This window comes from Toxorhynchites rutilus, chromosome 1 (assembly GCF_029784135.1).
Source record: "Toxorhynchites rutilus septentrionalis strain SRP chromosome 1, ASM2978413v1, whole genome shotgun sequence".
In the NCBI taxonomy this organism is placed as follows: Eukaryota; Metazoa; Arthropoda; class Insecta; order Diptera; family Culicidae; genus Toxorhynchites; species Toxorhynchites rutilus.
In genome coordinates, this window is record NC_073744.1 from 196,260,935 (window position 1) to 196,285,774 (window position 24,840).

Sequence of the window (24,840 nt, forward strand, 5' to 3'; positions counted from 1 at the left end):
CAATGAATTTTATTCTTTAGTCCGCAAAAATACCATCGCTAACTGGCAACGCAAGTGGAATGAAGATGAATTGGGCCGGTGGTTTCACTCGATTATCCCTAAGGTTAGCCTCAAACCGTGGTTCAAAAGTCTAGACTTGAGTCGGGACTTTATTCGCACCTTCTCCCGACTCATGTCCAATCACTGTACTTTTTCGTTTCAATCTTCCCAGCAGCCATCTCTGCGTTTGTGGCCAAGGTTATCACGACATCGAGCACATTGTTTGGTCGTGCGAGGTGTATCTGGTCGCCAGATCGAATTTAGAAAACTCCCTTCGGGCCCGAGGAAGACAGCCCAATGTGCCGGTGAGAGATGTGTTGGCTCGGTTAGACCTTGATTACATGTCCCATATATATGTTTTCCTTAAAGCTATAGATCTTCGTGTGTGATTGCCCCTACATCCTTATACCCTCCTTTCCTTCCTTTGCGGGTAATTCGTCCCCTTGCTATAAATAGTAGAATAAGTTGAAATGTAAATAAACTATAGATATACGAATAGATTTAAGAATTGAGTGCTCATCAACATTGTTACAATTTCCTTATATCCCATCCTTCTCCTAAAAATATGTCACCCTTCTAAACTCGAGTACACCGCGAGTAATCGGTTTTCCACCTTACTAACCATAGATGTAAGAAAATTGTTTATATATATAGTTTTAAAATTATATTTAAGAATTCGGCTCCTTTAAACTTAAGTAACTGAGCCTGTAAAAATAAACGAATTAAAAAAAAAAAAAAAACAGGAAAGAGATAACTCTGAGTGCTCTACTCAGTGAAAAAGTAAGAAAAAGATATACTGATCCAATGTATATACACCTTGGATCGATCGAACGATAAATGTCAAAAAACAAAATTGGTCAAGGGAGGGACAACATTTATACATTGTAAATGCATTGTACTCAAAATGGGTAACACTGGAGCACACATCCTGAAGAATCCAGTTCAAACTGAAGCACTGGCAACGCTGGCTGTGATCATGATCAAGATAACGACACTTTTGGATATAATGTTCGATTTTTTTTTATTCATTGTCTCGTATTTTGCTATATTTGAATTCATTTGAAAACACTCTGCGGATGTTTGCGACAGTTTTTTTTTATGAAATCAAAAAGAAGACCTATCGAAGTGTTTAAGGGCTTAAAAATACCTTTCTCGGGTTTTTTTTTCTGTCTTTCACAAACCCATCGGGGCTCATCCGCTGTCGCATCCGTCGTCGATTTGTCTGCAAGAGGAAAAGAAAACAAATACCCAAAATTAGAATGGTTAGGCGGAAATTGTTTTGATTGAAACGCTTGACAGATGGGCGAATTAAAGGGAGAGAGTGAGGGGGTATACATTTCAATTAACTCTTCAATCGTTCCCGATAGGGGAAGGTCACCCGTTTAGCCGGAAGAAATCTCAGTGTGTTTAGTCAGGTCGAACGAAAAAAAAGGGTTAACGGAGTGTGTAGACCATTGCTGCTGGGTTCGCTCTCTCTCTCTCTCTCTCTCTCTCTCTCTCTCTCTCTCTCTCTCGAGTGGGTATGGTAATTATTTTCCACTCACAAGCAAACAGAAGAGGCTATCATGTCAAGGGCCATCGTCGCGGGCGCACTGCTGATACTGTACGGAAGCAGGAAGGGGTTGGCTTGTTTTGTTCCACTGGAACAGGGAAGGGGACGATTGTTTTGGTGATTTTAGGGGTGGAATCAAAACCCATTATCAGAACATTACCTTCCCTACGCTAATTCTAGTTGATGCAACACGCAGTTGGGTTTCACCTCTGGGCGCAGCCGGCTGACTGTATCGAGAGAAAAAGAGCTGGAGCGAGAGAAAGCACTGGAAGCTCCTCATCCAGCGACCAGGGTCATTGTCTTAAAGGATCCAGCAAAGTTTCCCGCCGAGGCAAAAAAAAGGGAACAAAGCGCCGTATCGCCATGGAACTTTAACCGCACTTACTGCGAACCTCCGTCCCAGGGCCCTCTCGGAGACAGCCTGGAGAATTCGGTGAAATGAGCATTCCCCCAACATACGCCACACAGATGAAAGGATGTATCCGAGCGCGAGGGGATGAAATTTTCTCCTTCTGCGTGTGGCGGATGGCGAATACCTTTTTGCATTGGCACTTAGAGTGGCTCGTCTCGTTCGTCTCGTCTCGAGGAAATGTGAGGTTAGAATAGCTGAAGCTGGGCGAGAGAAAAAAAAAAAACTCCGGCTGATGAGAAAACGATAACGGCGTGCAGCGAGGGGATGCTCTACCCGGTATGAATGCTAATATGGCGACAGAACATTGACTGTTGAGTGCGGGTATTGGAAGCGGTCTTTTTTTTTTGCTGTCCCCCAATAGGACTGCTAGCAGGGTTTGAAGCAATAATTGAAAGCGGCTGTGAATTCAAACAAACTGTTGGGCTTTGCGAGAGATTTTTTCTGCATTCGCATCAGGATGATTATGCGGAAAATTATTTATTCAGAAAACTGAAGCGAGGACAAATAGATTTTTTTGTGGAAGGAAAGTGAAGTTGAGGGTTGACAATGCGTTGAATATGAAGTACGGAAAAAAATTAATGACTGAAGTACAAATGAGGAACTAATATTCCAAAGGCGTCTGCTTCCAGTGGAATTGGATGAAATAGGAAATGGGATTTCTCGTAATTCCATTCGTACCTCCTAGATGCTCTACGTGATTGAGCCGAACAAGCGAAATTGCACAAAAAACACTGAATGGCGCTTATGAGCAGCAAACCATTCTCATTACACAAGTTTCGGCATCTTATAGCCTGCTCAGAATATTTAGCATATTTTAATATTCGGTGGCAGAAGTCGTCCTTGCGACTTACGACTTATGACTTATGATCTACTGCCGTAATCTCGCAAAGTGACGCAAGCGCCAAAATTGACATTTTCCTTTTTTTTGTTATAGATCGATGAAGAATTCCAAATGCTTTCAAACAACTGCGAAGTTTTACAGAAATGTGAAAAAATGACCCCGTAAAAGCCTAAAAACGGAGTGGCGCAAGCGCCATTTCCACTGTGATGTGGCGCAAGCGCCATTTTCCCTATGGTGTGACGTGATTTAATTATGATAGGAAGTGATTTTCTATCTGATCTGAAAGCATAGAATGGATTAGCAGGGACAGCAAATTTCACATAAAAACATCTTCCGTAATGAACGTTTAGCATAATGAAAATCACTTTTCCGAAAAGCTCGTCTTGTCAAATATTTTAATCCAAAACAGTCCATCATGCAGTGCTACATTTATAATAGCAATTTGTTTCAGAACTACAAATAATGTACTTTACTCTGTTTATAAATCTCGTCAAATATTTAAATTCATAAAATCAAACTCACCTCAAAGGAAAAAATTATCCTCGATCGATCACATATTGCACATAAAAATTGTAACTAATTAGTTTAAACTCATCAATTTAATTGTTGACTACCAGAATTGATGTCTTTTGATGGCAATGTTGTCTTCTATCCTCAGGTATCAAGCGATAAAGCTTCTTGACGCTGTTTACTTTCTCACATGCTCATTTCTCTTTCGGATGGATTGAAGCTGAGTGTTGATTGAAGGGTAAATGTCGGATTTGGTGAAAAGCTAAATCCTCCATCGAAACGCATCTTGTAACAAAACTAAAAACATACTCGCATAAACTGTATCTGTTTTACATCGGATGATTCTGGACGGGATTATCTTATGTTTTCAATGTTTTCAATTGTATTTTGGATTGGAAAAAAATGGTACTGTCTATAATTGTTACAATCGGGTTCTCAACTATGTTAGCCTATTCAACGCATGTTACAAAGTCGGAAAATGTGTAGAACTTTTCTCCCTGATTCTGTCTCATGCTCCGCTCAACGACAGCATTTTGGATAAAATTATTGGAAACAGATTCTCGCATACTTTTATGGATGAACGCCAATCGGTTGTGGAAACAGCGATTAAAATTTGCTGTTTCCACAACAAATTGGCGTTGGTAAAATAGCTTAAATAAAACGGCATTTTTTCAAAAATCAAGTCGATGGCAATGTTTTTCCATCAAGTGTACACAATTTGAACAGATCAGATTTTCGTAATGTACGCGTAAGCTGATTATACATGCAATTTTACGAAAAGTCTCGTACTGAAAATTCTTCCCTCTGGCGCTTGCGTCACTTTGCAAGATTACGGCAGTCTACGACTTACGACTCTCGACTCGCGAAAAAAAAAATTTAAAATTTTTAGAATTTAAATTTTTTGGATCACTTTTTTTAAAATTTTGGATTCTTGCAATCAATATTGTTCGGATTTATCCGTTTACATTTTTCTAGCCTTCGGATTTGAAAGTTTTAATATTTATTTAATTTCTAGTTTTAGGATTTAAGATTTTTGGTTTCAAGAATCGCAACAATTCACTATTTATAATGAATGGTTTTACGGTCTACGACTTGTGGAAAATGACAAACGATTCAGGATGCACAAATTACGACCTTGTACATATTTTTTTAATTTTTGGATTTCAGTTTTTTTATACATTTTTGGTTTTAAGATTCTTTGTATTTCTCGTTCGGCGTTTTTTTTTTGTTTACAGATTATTAAATTTTATTTATATTTAATTTCAAATTTTTGAATGTAAAAAATTTGATTTTGTGTTTTTTGTACTTCAGAATTTTGAATGTATCTGTATCAAATTTTTGGATATCCGATTTTGAATTTTGTATTTGGGATTTTTTGTATTTACAGACTTCATGTTTAAGATTGTTGGATTTCTTTTTTTTCATTCGAAATTTTTGGATTCATTTTCTATGACTTCTATGACTTCTAACATCTAGACTTCTGGGTTTCAGATGTTTCAATTTCAGAGCTTTAGGTTCATTTGTTTTATTTCAGATTATCGAATTTGATTTGAATTTGAGTTTAAGATTTTTTTTATTTCAGTGTTTTGAATTAATGAGGTTTTTATTTTCGGATTTTTGGGTTTTAAATTTTCGAATTCAAAACTTTTTGAATTCTGAATTTTTGGATTCCAGATATTCGGATGTTAGATTTCAAAGTTTATTTTATTTTTTTTTGGATTTATATTTTGCTATCTCAGGTTTTCGGATTTTAATTTTTAAAGTTCTGCACTTTCTTATTTTAGATTTTTTGATTTCAGACTTTACGAAACTCAAATTGTTGTATTTGGGATTTTTTGGATTCAAGGACTTCATGTTTTAGATTCTTGGATTTCTTTTTTTTTTTTTATTTGAAATTTTTGGATTCATTCTTCCTCATCTATGATTTCTGGGTTTCAGATGTTTCTATTTTTGATATTTTAGGATTACAGTTTGTCAGATCTCAGTTATTCATAAATTATATTTTTGGAATTTAGATTTTGGAATTTTAGATTTTTTTTATTCAAGTTTTTTTGAATTTATGTTTTTATTTTTGGATTCTTGTGTGTAAAACAATCCAATACTTTTAGGATTTTTAAGTTTTGGATTCCAGATGTTAGATTTCAGAGTTTAGTAATTTAGACTTCTGAATTTTAAAGATGTTTATTTTATTGTTTTTTGAATTTAATATGTTTTTATAAAAATCTAAAAATAAAAACATCCTAAATTTGAAAATCTTAAACCTAAATCTGTAATCCAAAACCATAAAATACAACAATCTGATATCTGAGAAATTGAAATCCAAAAAATAAAAAATCCTAAAATGTCATATTCAATAATCTGAAATCAAGAGAAATTTAACTTAAAAATCTGAAATTAAAACATCCAAAGCCAATAAATCTTAGATAAGAAAATCTGAAATCCGAATGGCGAAAATTCGAACAATTTAAAACCCTAGAATCTGAACTTAAGAAATAAGAAATTTAATGGAATTAAAAATCGCAAATGAAAAAAAAAAAGAATCCAATCCTCTAAAGCATGAAGTCCGTAAATCCAAAAAATCCCAAACACAAAAAATTTTATTCAAAAAGTCTGAAATCAAAAAATTTAAAATTAAATTTTCGAATCCAAGATTTTCTGGATTTTGAATTTTCGATGATTTCATTTCTTTTGATGTTAGATTTCAGAGTTTCGTAATTTAGATTTTTGAAATTTTTGGATTTTAGATTTTTGAATTTCAAACTTTAGATTTTTGGATTATTTTTATAGGATGCTAGATTCTTGGATTTTAGATTTTTAGATTCGGGTTTTCTTTTTTTGTACATATTTGGAATTACGAATTCTAAGTTTTTCGAATCTGGATTTCAGATTGTTTTTTAAGTTTAGTTTTTTGGATCTCAGACTTTCTGATCTAAGATGTTCGGAATCTAGATATCAGAGTTTTGGAATTCTGCTTTAATTATTCCAGATTTTAGGATTCTAGATTTTTGAATCTATCTCGAATCTTTAGATTTTTTCTTGAATTTAGATGTTTTAAACTTTTAATCTTCTAGATTTTGATTGTTTCTAGTTCAGTTTAATGAATTTTGTATTTTTAGATATAAATTTATTAGAATATAATTTTTGTTAAACTTGTAAATTTTATAAATTTATTTTTCATATGATATGGACAATTTGATTAATCAACGATATTGTGTAAAACTCCGTGTTGCGAAAAATGTTTGTGTTGCTGAATCGTTGAAAATGTTGCAAAATACATTTGATGATACAACTATGTCGAAAGCACGAGTTATGAACGGTATGAGGCATCCAAAGGCGGCCGAGAAGAGATGAACGGTTTTGCCACGTTAAGGCCGACCATCCATCCATCCATCCAACTGATGAAAACATAAAAGAAAGGGTGCTTGGGAATAGTAATTTAAGCTCATGAATTTAATATCCCTCACGAAACCGTTCGTCGAATTTTGGTTGATGTTTTGGGCATGAGAAAAGACGCAGCACGACTGGTGCCAAAAGAGCTCAATTTTCGTGAAAAATTTCATCGCAATCAGGTGGCTGAAGCCATGCTTGAACGATCAAGTTCTGATCCCATGCTCATCCAACGCTTAATTACGGGTGATATGACGTTTACGTAGTTCCGAAACACAAAGTAACGCTTCATGGAACCCGATTTTCATAGCATTGAAGACATAAAAACGAATTCGCTGAGTTTTTTTGAGGCATTTCTTGAATACAACTATGAAATGTGTTTCGATGACTGGATTGTTCGTTGGAAAGTGTATTGCTTCAGGAGGGGCCTATTCAAAAAGCGATAATATAAACTGAGATGATAAATGAAGTATTTTGTGCGAAAACGCATTCCCGATATATATTTGAGGGAATGAAGATTTTTGTTTTCTTTTTCAATAATCGAATAATAGATTCTTGAATTTTATGAATTTAAAATTTTCTTAAAAATGCTTTCTATCATAAATTTCATAAATTATATAAAGTTAACTAATTTTAAATTTTCACATTCATCACAATTTTTAGAAATTTAAAAAATATTATAAATTTTATTATTTTTACATATTTGAACATTTTAACAGTCTTTCTTCAGGATGAGAATTCACTTTAGTTTTTTAGGCATTTGAAAAAGGAAGAGATAAACACAGAGAAAAAAACGAAAAGAGAGAAACAGAGAAAGAGGAAAAGAGAGAAAAAGAGAAAGAGGAAAAGAGAGAAAAAGAGAAAGAGGAAAAGAGAGAAAAAGAGAAAGAGGAAAAGAGAGGAAAAGAGAAAGAGGAAAAGAGAGAAAAAGAGAAAGAGGAAAAGAGAGAAAAAGAGAAAGAGGAAAAGAGAGAGAAAGAGAAAGAGGAAAAGAGAGAGAAAGAGAAAGAGGAAAAGAGAGAAAAAGAGAAAGAGGAAAAGAGAGAAAAAGAGAAAGAGGAAAAGAGAGAAAGAGAAAGAGGAAAAGAGAGAAAAAGAGAAAGAGGAAAAGAGAGAAAAAGAGAAAGAGGAAAAGAGAGAAAAAGAGAAAGAGGAAAAGAGAGAAAAAGAGAAAGAGGAAAAGAGAGAAAAAGAGAAAGAGGAAAAGAGAGAAGAAAGAGAGAAAGAGAAAGAAAGAGAGAAAGAGAAAGAAAGAGAGAAAGAGAAAGAAAGAGAAGGAAAGAGAAAGAAAGAGAGAGAAAGAGATAAAGAGATAAAGAGATAAAGAGATAAAGAGATAAAGAGAGAAAGAGATAAAGAGATAAAGAGATAAAGAGATAAAGAGATAAAGAGATAAAGAGATAAAGAGATAAAGAGATAAAGAGATAAAGAGATAAAGAGATAAAGAGATAAAGAGATAAAGAGATAAAGAGATAAAGAGATAAAGAGATAAAGAGATACAGAGATAAAGAGATAAAGAGATAAAGAGATAAAGAGATAAAGAGATAAAGAGATAAAGAGATAAAGAGATAAAGAGATAAAGAGATAAAGAGATAAAGAGATAAAGAGATAAAGAGATAAAGAGATAAAGAGATAAAGAGATAAAGAGATAAAGAGATAAAGAGATAAAGAGATAAAGAGATAAAGAGATAAAGAGATAAAGAGATAAAGAGATAAAGAGATAAAGAGATAAAGAGATAAACAGATAAAGAGATAAAGAGATAAAGAGATAAAGAGATAAAGAGATAAAGAGATAAAGAGATAAAGAGATAAAGAGATAAAGAGATAAAGAGATAAAGAGATAAAGAGATAAAGAGATAAAGAGATAAAGAGATAAACAGATAAAGAGATAAAGAGATAAAGAGATAAAGAGATAAAGAGATAAAGAGATAAAGAGATAAAGAGATAAAGAGATAAAGAGATAAAGAGATAAAGAGATAAAGAGATAAAGAGATAAAGAGATAAAGAGATAAAGAGATAAAGAGATAAAGAGATAAAGAGATAAAGAGATAAAGAGATAAAGAGATAAAGAGATAAAGAGATAAAGAGATAAAGAGATAAAGAGATAAAGAGATAAAGAGATAAAGAGATAAAGAGATAAAGAGATAAAGAGATAAAGAGATAAAGAGATAAAGAGATAAAGAGATAAAGAGATAAAGAGATAAAGAGATAAAGAGATAAAGAGATAAAGAGATAAAGAGATAAAGAGATAAAGAGATAAAGAGATAAATAGATAAATAGATAAATAGATAAAGAGATAAAGAGATAAAGAGATAAAGAGATAAAGAGATAAAGAGATAAAGAGATAAAGAAATAAAGAGATAAAAAGATAAAGAGATAAAAAGAGAAAGAGAGAAAGAGAGAGAGAGAAAGAGAGAAAGAGAGAATGAGAGAATGAGAGAAAGAGAGAAAGAGAGAAAGAGAGAAAGAGAGAAAGACAGAAAGAGAGAATGAGAGAAAGAGAGAAAGAGAGAAAGAGAGAGAGAAAGAGAGAAAGGCTAGAGGCGAATGAACTTTCAAAGCCTATATAATACAAGCATCATACTGAGGTGGACATTTTTGCCATTGCTGCGAAACCCCATCAATGTGTACCTATGTTAACATCAATGTACGAAAACCGGAGAATGACGAGTTTCTCTGGTTTGTGTTGTGTTTATGGGACATTTACGATTGATCCTGGCTTCAAATGCGTCCGTTTTTTCGGGGTTACCAACAGTTTCTATTGAATACCTAATTCTGAAATTTCATTTAATTATAAAATAAAACCCGAAGTAATCAATAAGAAAATTAAGTTGAATAATTTCGTAGTCCTGTTTGTGGTGGTTCATGAGGCATAAGAGCTTTCAATAAGTATGTTTTTTCCAACAAAGTAACGAAATTTTAATTTTTTCTAAAGAAGTCCATTAACCTTCCAACAACTTCGTCGAACGTCATGTTTTAATCAGATAGCTGGATTCCAAGCTATGGTTTTTAGGAAATGAGGTTGATAATTATGAATACGAGACAAATAAAAGAAATTTTGGGTCACGTCAACGCTCGGTCACATTCTGCAGAACCGATGAAGACACCGAATAAATACCTGTTCATACTGTTTCAATACAAAAATGTTAGCATTTTTATTGCGCGTATTCAAATCGATCTGTTCTAACGATCATTCGACCACAAGTTTATTGTTATTGTTAAAACGTTAGAAACAAAACCAATGAAATACCCCAAAGTGGAGCTCCTGCCGACATGGTGAGCCAGGAAATTGAGATAATAATAAAATTATGAGAAATAACGATCGCCGAAGGACACATAAGACAATGCAAGGATTTCCCAGTCGGTCCCCCCCTCGCGTACCTTTTTCCCAGAGCCAGAGCCAGACGACAACAAAGCAAATGAAGTCCCGAGGCGAATGACGGCGGGGGCGGTGGTGAATAAAACGACGACAACTCGCGTCGCGCCATTGCATTGCATTATCACCGAAAGCGTTGCTCGACAGGAACCCTATCCACCGAACCCCCCATTCGCTCGACAGGAGGAGAAAGTTAAACGATCCCATCGCAATAAGCAGCAAAAGACCGATCTCAAAGTACAGCAAAAAGGGCAAACGCGAAAAGGGGGGGGGGGGGGTATATCGAACACAAAGGAACACGACAGGCGAAAGTAGAGGGTACAAGGGGTTGAATGAAAGCACACATCGCACAGGGGGGCGCTGGGTAGGAAGGGGTACCGAGGGTTTTGGCTGGGTTTGGCGACTGCCGTTGGCTTGGGATCAACTGCTGCGAGACGGCGGCAAATCGTGATGTCCTTGAACTTGAGTAATGAACTTCTGAAAAGCGTCGTCGTCGTCTTCGTCGCTTTCGTCTGCAACAGAAACTGTGATGTCGATGGGTTGATTGAAGCGAGAGGGATAGGTATGTGTGTTTTCAGGGATTGAGGGACTTTCCAGATCCCGAAGTGATTGTTTACATAGGACAGAAAAAACTTCCGGCTCACTAAATTAGGGATCACATGGCTGAGATAAGGGTGTTTTTGAACGGAATCGAAAATTGGAAATTAGATTTGAGCATCAATGTGAGGTCGCCAGACAAATACCTAAGATTGTTATTTCGGTAATCGAACCACGCGTCAGGGCGAAGCAGCATCTTTGGCTAGTCTCCCCAATTTAGGGAGAAGAACAAGCGTGCGAAGAAAATATGAAATGAGAAAATCCTTATCAATCGTCTGCATTCGGTCCTGTAAAAATAAGGGAGGGAAGGTATAGCTGCATTTGACAATCCAACGCAAGATGAGTTCACCGTTTTCTTGCTTCTTGAGACGCGAATAGAAATTTCTGTTTGGGATTTTATATCGCATAAAAAAATTCAACAATACTTTCGCTTTCACCGATTGACATAATTTATCCAACCATTACGACGGCGAGCGCGTCACTGTCATTATCGTCGTCTGGCTCAGAATTTGCGTGCCATCAAGCAATAGTCCTTCCTTCGTCCTCGTTAACCATCTCGGAAAATGAACCGTTTAACCATCGGAACACACACATTTTCCCTCTTCCGTTGATGGGTCCGTTTTCTTGTTATTTTATCGTCGACCGCGTCGTCTTCGTTTACGACGTCTACCGTTCTCGGTTTAATAAGTGCAAAACATGGCCCCATAATGTGGGTGGAAGAGGCTGGAGGGGGGCGCGCCAATGGAGAAACGATTCGTATTGGTGAAAAGTGGTGGTGGTTATTTAGACGCGACGTCTGGGGCTTCCACACAACAGTATCGTACCTTTTCCTATCGCTTCAGAACGAAATTTATCCCAAAATCGTCGTCCGTCTGATGATGCTTTCACCCCACTCCAAACGAGGGCGGGACCACCCCCCCCCCCAAGGAGTTCAATGTACCCACGGAGAAAGAAAAACTCCGTTCCGAAATGTGTCACTGTAATCCGAAGAGCACACAAACTTTTGCCATGAGAAATCGACTCGCATTAATTCACAGTCTGGCTTATCGGAAGTGGTGGCTAGAGAATTGGCGAATTCGGGGTGTCGAAAGCTGTGACAATGAACTATTGGAAGCTTCCAGAATGGCGTGCGAGCATTGTCTACGTGACGCGGAAGCGCTGGCAGGAAACAATATCCCTTGAATAAATTAGCAAAATCGGAAACTTTTCGCATCATCATCAGCGTATTTATATTATCCCACATTAGGGGTTGTTGCCATTAGAGATTCATTTGCGGAACCAAAAAAAAAATGAATGAGAGAGGACCCTTTGATGTTTCCATCTGTCAGAAGCATGACAGCATGACAGGGCTATTTCTGTCGCTTCGTTCTGTCTTTGCCTTCGGCGCTTCCGGTTGGACAAGTCTTTGCATTTTCCAGTAAACGAAGTTGACAATATGTGTGACCGGAGAGTGAGTGGTATGTTTCGTTTGATTCTTTCCACATGCGATGTATTGTGCTATTGTAATTTTGGTTTTGGATTGCATGGGATGCGTCTGAGCTATCCTAGACGGTTTAGTTCAAAATATTCGGGCCTTGATATAAATATGGTCCAAAAAAGGCTGAGAAAAAGAATTGATTTTTAAAAATGGTACAAACTATTGAGTGTCTAAGCATATAACCCAATAAAATTGAAAATCTCAAAGGTAAAAAATCTAAAATCTTGAATTCAAGTGCTTGAAACAGAAAAATTTATAACCGAAACCGCATCAGTTATCTGCCTGCCTATTTGCTACATAAAGTTCATGGTTTCCATCCTTCGCTACCGCTAAAGGGTCTCAACTTGGTGGAGATTTACGACCTAACTATTTGCTATTTGCTACGCCACCTGCGTGAGATCATAAGTAAAAATTTTTTTCTTTGCCATATTCCTTCTCTGCGCTTCGCGCTCATTCCATGCACGATAAAGAGCGAGACCTAAACAAAACAATTTTTATTACCTCTCGAGTGGCCCATACGGCGCTCTCGCCTTGGGTTTTACAAAACATACTCCCCAGGAAAAAGATTAAAGTGAGAAACATCTAGCTAACTGCCGGCAATAAATATTTACTTCTATCCCTTCGTCTAATGCGCTATCTCTGACGCGCTTATCTCAGGAGCTCTCAAGAACAATCGAAGAAAACGAAACGAAACATGTGGTTTCTTCCTGCTGGCATTATTTTGTTTTTCAAATGCGCTTTGCGCTACCAATTTGACATTTGATTATTTTAATTCATTTTTAGCCCTGCTATCTAAGCGGAAAGTATAAAATCGAAAAACCTAAAATCCAAATTAAAAAAATCTGGAGCGCAAAAATATGAAATAAAAAAAAATTAAATCTTAAAATTTACAAAATCTGGGTTCCACAAATTGAACACCCAAATATTCTGAATTCAAAAATATAAAATAAAAAAATCTGCGATTGAGACATCTCAAATTTAGAATTTAGAGATGAGCCAGCCTTTGGCTGAGAATCTCTTTAATAAAGAAAGAAAAAAAAAAAGAAAAATCTAAAATCAAAAAATCTCATATTATTATAAAATCTGAAATCTGAACTTCAAAATTATGGAATGCAAAACTAAAACCTAAAAATTTAAAATAATAGAATTGAAATCAAAAAAATGAAATCTGAAATGAAAATACTCGGTTTGTCAGACCGAGCATGCGCGAGTATAGGAGGATCAAAAAGGTTAAAATCCAAAAATCGGAAATTCAAAGTTAGGAATCGAAGAACCTAAAATTCTAAAATTCTAAATAAAATAAAAATTTGAGCTCAAGAGATATAAAATTCAAAAATTTGGAAAAATCTGAAATCCAAAAATTCTAAATCACAACAAATTTAAGTAAGATAAAAACCTGAGCTCAAGAAATATAAAATCGTAAAATTTGGAACGTAATGCATCTTAAAACCAAAAATCCAATAACACTGAGCTCCAAAAATCTAAAATTCAAAAGATCTGAAATCAAAGAAAATTGAAATTGAAAAAATCCGAAATCCAGCAATTGAAAATAAAAAAAACTGAAATCCAACAATCTTGAAATAAACTGAAATATGAAATCCATAAATTGAATATCCAAAGTTAAACGTTTAAAAAATTTAAAGAATAAAAAAATTAAATATGGAATAAAAAAATCTGAAATTGAAAAAAAATCTAACAATCCAAAATACAAAAACATTGAATTCTAAAATTTGAAACCCAAAGAACTAAGGGTACAAAAATAAAAAATAAACAGAATGAAATTTAAAAAAAACCGTAAATATGAAATCCAAAGTATTTAAATTAAAAAAAAATGTATATAAATGGAAGTTATCGTGAAAATGGTTTCTGGTTTCGTTGTGTTAATGGTGTTGTAATGAAAAAAAAAAGTTCAAATTCAGTTAATCAGTTTTGTGGTTATTTTACTGGATTATGGCGTTGTTTTTTTTTCAACTCTCTCGTGTACCGTGGTTAAGTGTGTATGCGTGGTAGCTTGCTTTTTAGAGCATGTTTTTTACAGCAGTGATATTAAGGATGGAATCCACTAACCACTAATTCTGCCAGCAAAATGATCCAACTGTATCGAGAAACATCAACATCCCAGCTAAGTACTATTAACAATTTGTTATTTTTATAACCGATCCGAAATGCAATGCAGTCAGTAGAAGACTGCGGTGATGGCGGGTGCGGCTGCGTGTGAGAGTGTGGCATTACGAGTGCGCGATCGTGGAGGATGACCAGCAAACATGTGATTGTATTGGTGTGGTTGCCTTGCTTCCCAGAACGGACTCGTTTGCTTCGGAAGACCAAGGTAGTTTGATTCTTTTCGTCGGTTGACGTACAGTCGAGTTTTTGTGAGAGGATTGGATCGGAGAGCATATTTTGATTGTGCGATAGCTGACGGATGGAGGCAGGCTGTTTTGTTTGTTCGAGGCAGACGATTTCGGTCACGGCAAGGCGGAGCGGACGGTGTAGCCACGCCGGTGCAGTTCTATGTCGTTGTTTACTTCTCGCAGTTGACGACATTCTAGAGTTTTAGAAGATCCAATAGTTTTAGAGGTTTTTATATAAAGAGCGCATTGACGTCAACGTAACATCGATTTTCTTCTCTTTTAAATCTAGCTAGACGTTGACTTTGATGTGTATGCACAAGCGGTCATAAGATTTCCATGCAAGAATATTCAATGTAGTGTGCGTTTCGACCATGAGAATGTTACGGAGGTCGAGAGAAAAGTTTGAATTAACTTACATTTGTCTCTTTTGCTCACCAATGTTTTTTCTTGGGATTAGTAGTTCACCTTGAATGTCAGTGAGTTCTTCTTGTATGTATCTCCTTTTCGGTTTTTTTTGAATAGAGGATTGACGTTGCTTTTCCTTCAATTATGTCATTCTAACCCTTACTACAAGAACAATGATTTCGTTAATAATTGCTCGACTGATTACTTGAGAAATTGTTAGTTTTTATTACAAATCCAAATCGCAGGTATCAAGTTTTCCTTTTCGAGGTTCAAATATAAATTGCAAGACTAGGTTCAAGATGCTAGAGTCCCAATTCGGAAAACTTCCGTGATTTCCGTGTATTACAATGGAAGAGCATGACGTGCGACTAGGCACAAGTATTAAGTCCGATCCGAGTCTGATAAGACCTTATCAGGTGACCCTTCAATATATTCAATCTTCAAATGCATTTGATTTTCGAGTTTTTGCTCCGTTGAACAGAGGAGACTTTTCAGGTTACCGTTCAGCTGCTACGAAATGCATTTGATGTTCGAGTTTTCGTTTCAACGAGTAATTGGGTCCACGCTTACAAAATTAATTCACTTACCAGAGTTATGATCCTTTTGCAGAGACCTTTTCAGGTCACCCTTTAATATCTTCACGGCTACGAAATGCATTTGGTTTTCAAGTTTTCGTTTCGTCAAGTGATCTCTAGTTTGCGTTAGCATAATCACATCACTTACCACAGTGAATCCTGATTATTACCCCTTCCCACTAACAAACTATCCCTTCCATGATAAACGCTAGGGAACCACGCTATAGAGGCGACCCTTCTGGCCTTCGGGCGGCGAATATCATACTAACATTCCTACCCTTCCCCTGGTGACTGTAAGGACGTGGCCGGCGTCGTTATTGATCATTGAAAGCTCGAATCACCGAAAATTGCACAACGAGAATGATTTGCTAGTCCCAAGCGTCATTCTGTGTGTTCTTTGTGCAATTTGGTTGGTTCAGGTCAATCACGGAGAGCAACTACGAATTGTACAGTCTACCCAAGCTCAAGCCCAAGCTCAGCTCAAAAAAAAAATATTTATATAAATCTGAGATCCAAAAATTTGAAGTTGAATTAATCTCAAATCCAAAAAGTCAAAAACCAAAAAAACTAAACGATGTGAATTTAAAAAAAAATGGAATCCAGAAATAGAAAATCCAATTGATTTAGAAATCTAAATCTAGGATTCAATAAATCTTAAATAAAAAAATAAAAAATAGAAAAAAATTATCATCCAAAAATTATTAGAGATGAACCAGCCTTTGGCTGAAAATCTCTTTAATAAAGAAAGAAAAAAAAATATTCAAGAATTTTAAAACTAAGAAAAACTAAAAGCAAAAAATTGGAAGCCCAAATGATAACGGCTATAAATTCCTAAATCTAAAACCCAAAAATCTGAAATCTAAAAATTGAAAAAAAAAGAAATCCAAAATCTTTAAGTAAAACAAACCTAAAATCTAAAAAATTGAAACCTATAACATTATAAATCTTAAAACTTAGAGTAGAGAAATCGAAAATCTGAAATTCAAAAAAAAATAAAATTTAAAAATAAAAAATTCTAAATTTAAAATCTAGAAAAAAAATAAAATCTAAGAAATCTGAAATCTAAAAATCTGGAATCAAAAAAATATAAAATCCAAAAAATCTTACATAAAAAAATCAAGTGTACAAAAATTTTAAATCCAAAGGATTGAAAACAAAAATACTAAATAATTTTGAAATTTGAAAAATCTGAAATCCTAAAATTCAAAATTAAAAGAAAAGCTTGATTCGCGAATTCTTGATATCCGAAAATATTATCAAAAAATATTTTGAAGATTACAATTAAAAAAAAAATCAAAATACAAAAAGTCTAGTCTAAAAATTTAAATTAAAAAAATATAATTCCAAGAATTTTGAAACCAAAAAAAAAAATTTGAAGGTAAAAAATTTGAAATCCAAAAATGAAAGAGGCGAGAAATCTGAAATCCAATGAATCCGAAATTTGAAAATCTCAAAAAAATATAAACACCGATAAAAAACATAATGAAATGCAAAAAAATAAAACCCATAAAATATTCAACATAAAAGAATTCAAATTCTAAAACAAAACAAATCTGAAAATCTACAGTATAAAAACATAACGCCTAAGTCGGACTCGATTATATACAGACTATACATCATCATATACAACTTGAAAAGGTATATATTTTTCATATTTCAAATGTGACTTATTTCAAGGAAAAATGTTATATTTCAACATTAAGGTGAAATTTAATTGACTATTATAGGTACAGTGGATTAAAATTCAAGTTTTTTGAAGGTTTTGTTTGAATTAAAATTCACCAGGAATTTTTTATAACAATATTGCAGTGAAATTAAAAAAGATAGAAGTTGGGTGTTGAAGAACAAATTATAGAGCGGACTTACGGCTTTAATTTGGTTGATAGAAACAATCAAGTTTATTATGAATTTTCTTTTTCCTGTTATAGTGACTTTAAACACTTTTGTCTGGTTCGTCACTTTAACCTTCCATTTTGGAAGAATGTCGGGAATTGAACTCGTGGAACTTTTGCGTGAGAGGTATGGATGTTACCACTACGCCAGATCGCCTCCTAGTTGGTTATGAATTTTTGGGTTAAAATTAGTGATAACACACTCAAAATCACTATCTTTTATGTTTTTTACTTCCAACATGTTACTTAAATCACAACTATGTCCTGAACAACAAAAAAAAATCATCTTTGAAAGAAAGCAACGAAATCGTTCTACGTAGCGCATTTGTTGAAGTGGATGCAGTTTAAAGCAAACAGATTCCGATTTCCACAAATGTAAAATCCGAAAATATGAAATCGAAAAAATCTGAAATCCAAAAAAAGTATATCAAAAAACTGAAACCCTATAATTTTGAAATAAAAAAAAATTCAAATCTAAAAATCAAAAATGTAAAATTCGGAAAACCTGAAATTCAAGAATCGAATATCCTAAATTTAAAAATATTAAAAAAAATTAATAGTAAAAAAACAAATAAAATTTGAAATTCAAAAATCTGAAATCGAAAAGAATTTAACTCTTGAAATCCAATATAAAAATGGACTCTTAAAATCTAAAACCCAAAGAACATAAAATCCAGAAATTAAAAATAAAAGAATTGAAATTTAAAAACCATAAAACCAAAAATATGAAATTCGAAGTATTTAAATGAAAAATCCAAAAATTAAAAAAAAACGTGAAATTAAAAATTATAACATTGGAGAATTTAAAATTTAACGAATTTGAAATCCAGAAATAAAAAATCTAATAGGTTTGAAATTCAAAAGTCTATAATACAAAAAATCTGAAATCTAAAAATTCGAAATAACTAGAAATAAAGTTAAAAAAAGTACAAAAAAACTGATAAGGAAAAATTAGAGGTCCAAAAATAGAATAGGCAATGAATTTGAATTCCTAAATCTAAAATTCTAAAATGTGAAATCTAAAAATTCAAACCATTAAAATCCAAAAATCTTATCATTCAAAAATAGGAAATCCAAAGTTTTAAAATGAAAAAAATAAAATATTTAAACCCTAAACATCTGTAGTCTAAAATTCCAGAATCCAAAAATCAGAAATCTAAAATTCTAAAAACATAAAATTCAAAGGGATTTTAAACCAAAAATATCTTAATTCCAAAAACTCGGAAATCAAAAAATCCTAAATTAGAAGGTCTAAGCAAATAATTTTTAATTTGCATTTTGAAATTTGAAAATCTCAAATCAAAAAATTTTAAAATCCAAAAATCTGAAATCCAAAACAAACTGGGATCAAAAAATTAAATATCCAAAAATTTAAAATCCGAAGGATCTAAAAATAGAAAATCCAATAAATTTGAAATAAAAACATTTAAAATTTATAAAACTCAAAATCAAAAAGAAATGAAACCCGAATTCTTGAGATCCGAAAATATGAAATCCAAAGTCTGAAATAAGAAAATCAGAAATCCGAAAATTCTAAAATATAGAGATTCAAATTAAAAGAATATATGAAATTCAAAATCTAAATAATATAAAGTACAAAACACAAAAAAAAATCTTAAAGCTAATAATTTAAATTAAAAAAAAAATCAAAGAATTTCGAATAAAAAAAAAAATGAAAGCAAAGAGTTTGAAATCCAAAAATAGAAAAGGCAATAAGTTTGAATTTTACAAATTTAAAATCCAAAGAATCCGAAACCTAAAAATTAAAAAATTGGAGTCCAAAAAATCTAAACATGCAACAATATGAAATGCAAAAATATAAAATCTTAAAAATACATTTTAAATATTGCATATCGAATATTGAATTTGAAAGTTTTTTACACAACATATCCAAAAATAAGAGAGACGTGTTTTTTCGTTTTTGAGTTATGATTTTCCAAAGATGACCGACGCACAGTGGAACCGTTCTGAAAAACGACGGTCAAAAATCGAAAAAATCAAAAATTTAGAGACTCAGTACTGGTTTAATTCAAAAATATCGAAAAACACATTCGAACATATTTAAATATAAATTAAACCAGACTCAAAATTCAAAAAAAAAAATATCAAAATTTTAAAAATATATATATTTTTGTACCCCGGAATACTGCTAAAATTCTGAAAAAAAATACACTTGTCTAGAAAAGGCGTATAAACACATTTTAAACCTACAAAATTCAACTTGCAGAGAGGCCAGCAATCAGGTTTTTGTAAGATTGCTGATGACATCCGTCCCTCTGCTTGCAGCATGCGAAAACGAAAATCGAAAAAAGTCCAATTGCCATCACCAACTGCAATAAAACTACTGCTAAATAACTCAAATTCGAGCTCTGATAGTGAGATAGAATCAGAAATCGATTTATGAATTAATATAATGCAAATAAACATCAATAGTATATCAAGTATGAAGAAAACAGATTAAAACTGAGTAAATTGCGCTGTAAAAGTTGGTATAAAAAGTGATGTTCCCGAGAGTTCCCGAGTTTGAAAAGTAGTTCGCCGTACACTCCAATCCCTGACGAACAAAATGAAGTTGGGTATTGATGCACAAACGTGCACATTTCTGGATAATTTAATGAATAAAAGTGACTTATTTTTGCTTTGTAACCTCTGTACATCGCAATGTTGTCATTTACCACTAATAGTGTCTTCAGCAAAGTTATGTATTTTCATGTTATCTAGTTAGGTATTTTTATGTTATCTAATATTTTGTGAGTTGATATAATGTAATTTAGGTATAACTTAGGTTAAAAAACTAGTTTTGAGATAGTCTCCTCAGAAAAACAGTTATATCTCTGAAGGACTGATATATCTTCAGATGTATCTTCAGTAAAGTTTCATGATTCATAGCTCTACAATGTTTCTGAAGACATAAGTCAACTATCTCGTAAGTATAAAAAATTAGTTTTTTTTTTAATTTTTACTGTAACTTAGTAAGAGTTTGAATGAAACCGTCAAATTATCCAAATCAACATTCTAAACATTTTTTCTGAAGACACCTAACCTCTAAAATGTAAGGTAAGACGAGAAAAGATTTTTGACCGTCTTTTGACTTAGGATTACGTCTTTCGGGAACTTTTTTTTTCCCACTGCGTCCATTATTTTGAACTATTCTGGTATACCCCTTTTTTATACTTCACTTCAAGCTTATCTACTACAGGGAAACTTCGATATAACGTACCCTCGTTATAACGTACATTTTACTTCGATATAAACGTACACATTTCCAAAGTGTAAAGGAAATAAAAATTCAATTTTTTTTTCCTGATAGAACAATGAATTATCTGTATTGTGATGCTAAAACAAGTTTTGTACCTTCAATCAATCCCGAAATACAGCTGGTTTTTTGATTCCGGATTCTAAATGAATCAAGCTTTAATCAACACTACGAAGGGAAACATCATGTGAAAGGCTGGCTTCGTCTTCTGATTGAAGTTATTCATTAACTTTACTAAAACAGCAACACAATAATGTATTATAGACTTCGTTTGTGAGTATGCTTCGATATAACGTACAATTCGATACAACGTACAATTTCGAAAGTGAAATGTACGTTACATCGAAGTTTACCTGTACTTATTGATGAAGGAGTAGACTGAAAGCTATAGCATGATAGGTGCCAATCAAGAATGATCTGTTTAATAAAATTAATAATCCTGATCGGCGACGCAGACCAAATTTCCTTGGGCTCCAGAATAGCTTTATCAAGGTGTTGAAGTCTGCGTCTAGTTAGAGCTCCGCAGTTACAGAGCCAATGTTCCGAGGTTTCGCTTTCGGCATTACAAAAGCGACATATATCATCTTGTGCTAAACCTATGTTCTTAAGATGGTATTTACTCGGGCAGTGTCCTGTTACAAGACCAGTGAATGTGCTTAAGTCTTTCTTATTAAGGCTTAGCAGCTGTTGAGTAATTTTAATACTCGGCGTAATAAATTTTTTCGCCTGTTTAGGTTTCGCAACCATCCAATTGGCTGTCACCATTTTGACGTAGGACTACGTCTTTCATTTCTATACCGGGGTGTAAAATCAAAGTTTCGAAAATGAAAGCGTTACGCCGGAGACCGAGATTTTGAGCGTTAATAGCTCCTAAACAACTGAACGAAATGGTATGATAAACACTTCATTCCAAAGATAAAATGTCTACGCGTTCTATACTTGTTACTTTTTGATCCAAAAACTTGTTTCAATAGTCTTAAAATTGCTTTCAAAACAGGCTATTGAAATCACCAATCGGTATATAAGCGAGCGCCGCTCGGATATCCACTCAGTTCTAATTGAACAGCGATTGGAGCATGTTGTCGCTGTTGTGGTGAAGCTCTTCGTTTATCATGAAAGCGCGGATGAACGGTGTCACCAAGAGCCTGTTTGTGCACCTTAGGCCAGACGTGAATCCATCAGGAGGAGAGTGATGCCACAAACGGTTCCCCGGGATGATCTCGAAGCAGCCGCTACACACACACACACATACACGCGCGGAATTCTTTCGGTTTGGATGCCATTCAGCATCGAGAAAGATCCGGAAAATAATCTGCCAGTTCCTCTGGGAATTTAAAAATACATTCATGTGAAAGAGTTTATTTGAATGTTTTCTATCCATGTAACACTGTGACCAAATGTAATACATTTGGTTTTGTGATTTTTCAATCAATTGCAATTAACAGGATAGCTTCTGAAGATTATTCTTCCGCATCAGTAGGATATTTTCGTATACAATATTGGATGCATAAAACCTTGTACCTCCAACGTAATGCTCTCGTTTTCGAAATCCCCCAAATATTCATTTATCCATTCATTCAGAATGGATTCAGATTCAACTTCCAACAAAGGATCACTGAATCAACGATAGTCCTACGTAACCATTGCGGTTATACCATAGATATAACCCACTTTCTGTTTTTTCAGCTCACTTTTCAACACACAGTCGGAGAGTCCACAGAATGGTTCTGGACCAGTGAATGGTGAGTTTGAGCCGTTCCTGGCAAGTTCATCTGCTCGCTCGTTGCCCGCAATGGCCAGGAATACAATTGTACCGAACTTATCTGACTTAATTGCCGTAAAAGGGAAATGCATTCCCAGACAATTTTTGAAGAGCACTTTAGAGCTTTAAGTGCTGCTTGACTGTCAGAGAATATGCAGACGTTAGCATGTCTGTACTTGCTTTTGAGGCAGACATTTAGACATTCTGTTATTGCAGCTATTTCTGCCTGAAAAACTGTTGGCCAGTTTCCCATAGCCACAGAGATTTTTGTTCTGGGACCATACACTCCAGCACCTGTTCTGATTCCCATTTTCGACATATTGGGGTACAAATTGAAAATCGAAAATCGAGCACATCGTGAATATTGTCCAATTTCAAACGCTTATTGCTCAGTCATTTCAATCGATTTCGGCACTCCATAACAATTTTTTATATTGAATAAAATAATATATGTCATGAAACTAACTATCGAACAATTCAAAAATCTCAACACCTATCCTAACGGAAATAACCACTTCTAATTGGTCGAAATTGACGACACATGCGGCGGTTCCCTAACAGAGACATCTAAACCAAGCTGCCTGGAGGAAATCGACATTGCAAATATAAGAAATTCGGGGGCATTTTTATATTGCAAGTAAGGTGAGTAATACGATTAATTTTTGCAAATAAAATTTAAATTTGGAACTTTAATGTTGGTTGCTTCGTGAAATATCAAATCAATGACCGATCGTGTATTGTGAAACATTTAGCACAAGTGTAATTGTAAAATTGCATATGGTAGCAGTTGTGTTGAAAATAACTTGATATATGAAACGATTTATTTCAATCTTCATAAATAAAAAACAGGGTGTGTTCCCGCTCGAGAACGATTCGTTCGGTTGAAGCTGTCCGTTTTGTTGTGTTCATTTTCACCATTTGTTGTGTTCATTTTCACCATTGTTTTTCGCATTGGGTTGAATAAACTCTCAGAACGTGAAAATTATAAAACAAAATTAGCTTTTCCATTTCAAATATGTTTTCTCTATTTTAAAGTTACACGTTCGTACTGATGAGAAAAATTGATAATTGTGTTCAGTATTGGAAGTTATCTTATACTACATTTTTGGGTTTTTTTTCTTTATACCATCCATACATAATACAGGAGGCATTTCGTCTAGGGCCACAGAGGACGGTTTTCATCATATCTCATTCCACTTCGGTGTCTTCTATCTGATACGCACCACCCAACGACTGTTTACCATACTTCTGTCATCATCACTCGGTAAACACTGGTGGAGTGAATAAACAACCAGACAAAATTGCCCTTTTCAGGGCCACCTAATCATTATCAAAGAGTTTAACGATGGAATGCTTCAAACATGTCCAAAATCAACAGATAACCTAACGGAATCCTACGTCAACTATGCGGCCGTGTCTCGAACACAACCCTCCTATGACTTTTTTCAGAATGGCTCCTCTGTGCGACGGTCTGAAAAATCAATTTTGGGTTAGGTAAGGGAGTAAAAGTGCCCCCAAACCAAATCACTAGCTGTATGGCAAATATTGTAAAGGATATCAAATAAGAAATTTTGGCGGTTTATTTGAACCCCTATGTGGTTTGACGTAGGATCTATAGTGAAAAACGTACTTTTTCGTTTATTTCACGCCATCCTCAATAGCTCCGAGATAAAAATTTGAAAAAAATACTGAATGTGCATCTTACCACGGTGTATCAAGAAAAATTATCAAAACAAAAATTTCATCAAAAATTTTAGTACTAAAAAAATATTGAAATTCTGAAAAAAATGTTTTTGGGATTTTGAAATTCAGTACTACTCTAATTCTTATTTAAATGTGTTCTTACGGCTTTTCTAGATTAATAAATATCTTCGAGCTGTTTTTGACGTAGAACTACGTCTTTCATTAAGGGTGTCAAACCAGAAAACAGATCACGTTTCTATGAAATAAAGTTAACGTTAATAACTATTTTTGCCGCGAACGGATTTTGGCGCTTTACATACTAAACGAATCGTAAATTCCGTAAGATTTGTTTAATATGCTATACCCTTAGAATCCCTTGGTTAGTAAATGGTTAAAATTCATGAAAACTTTAAGCGTTTCTATTTTCCCATACATTTGTTCTGTCCATTTGAGTGCTTTCCCGAACAGAGCTATCAATAACGAGCAACTTATCGACGACCAACGGAGGGGAAATCGTAGGATTTAAAGTCTCCGTGAACAAAGGAAAGGAAGAAAAATGAAGGGGAACACTTGCCTAGAGTATAAACAGTGGATCTCGCTGAGGCAAACTTTCATTCGGCATCGGACTGTTGAGTAATCCAGTTCACTTTGCTTTCGCTGCGCTTCGATCTAAGATTGGACCCCACCAGTGGTAATCCAACTTGGAAATCGTCGTTTGATTTCTC

At 34.1% G+C, this 24,840-nt stretch overlaps 1 protein-coding gene across 2 annotated transcripts in view; it reads right to left on the reverse strand.

Moving 5' to 3' along the window:
* Positions 1-1,052: 1,052 nt before the first annotated feature.
* The window catches only part of LOC129762175 (mitochondrial cardiolipin hydrolase-like), a 332,776-nt gene continuing 308,988 nt past the window's right edge, over positions 1,053-24,840 (reverse strand). For both annotated transcript variants that reach the window (XR_008740562.1, XR_008740563.1), the window contains one exon: positions 1,053-1,261. The gene's annotated coding sequence lies outside the window, so the exon portion shown is untranslated. The remainder of the gene's footprint in view (positions 1,262-24,840) is intronic.